This window comes from Lycium ferocissimum, chromosome 3, assembly GCF_029784015.1.
Source record: "Lycium ferocissimum isolate CSIRO_LF1 chromosome 3, AGI_CSIRO_Lferr_CH_V1, whole genome shotgun sequence".
Lineage (NCBI taxonomy): Eukaryota > Viridiplantae > Streptophyta > Magnoliopsida > Solanales > Solanaceae > Lycium > Lycium ferocissimum.
This window is the reverse complement of record NC_081344.1, coordinates 33,679,043-33,679,681: the sequence shown is the minus strand read 5'-3', so window position 1 is coordinate 33,679,681 and position 639 is coordinate 33,679,043.

The window sequence follows — 639 nt, the reverse complement described above, 5'->3', positions numbered from 1 at the left end:
AAAAGGTAAGGTTTTAATCCTCTTTTCATGTGTTATGGATGGTTCATGTGTGTTGTAGTGTGTGGAAGTGAATGAAATTCATGAAATATGGTATGTTGAAGATGGGCCGTGTAGGTGTTGGTTGTGTTGGAATGATGAACTAATTTTTATTTAGTATTTTTGGTTGTTGTTGTATGGATTCTATGATGAAAATGAAGGTTTAATGATTTAATTGGAAGTTGGAGTCGTTTGTAGGTTGTTAGAGAAAATAATGTGATTTTATTATAGTTTCTTGAATTTATGAGAATAATGTTGTTAACATGCGGATTATCGATGTAGTTTATGAATTCGGAAGAAAGAAATGTGTTGTTGTTGTCCCTATGGGAATTGGGAGGTTTCGGGTGGCATTGCACATTGGTTGGGCCGTTTGAATATTGTATGGATTGTTTTAAATGTTCTTGAGTCTTGTTCGAATGGTTGCGGATTGGTATTTGAATGTATGAGCATTGAAGTTGGCTTAATGGTATGTGGTGATTTGAATATAAATGGAATGTTGTCGAATTATGTAGAAAAGAGTTATTGACGTTAGAATGCATTTTGAATTAATTGTTGATGTAGTTAAATATTGTTGTTGGTATTGTTGTTGAAGATTTGGCCGGG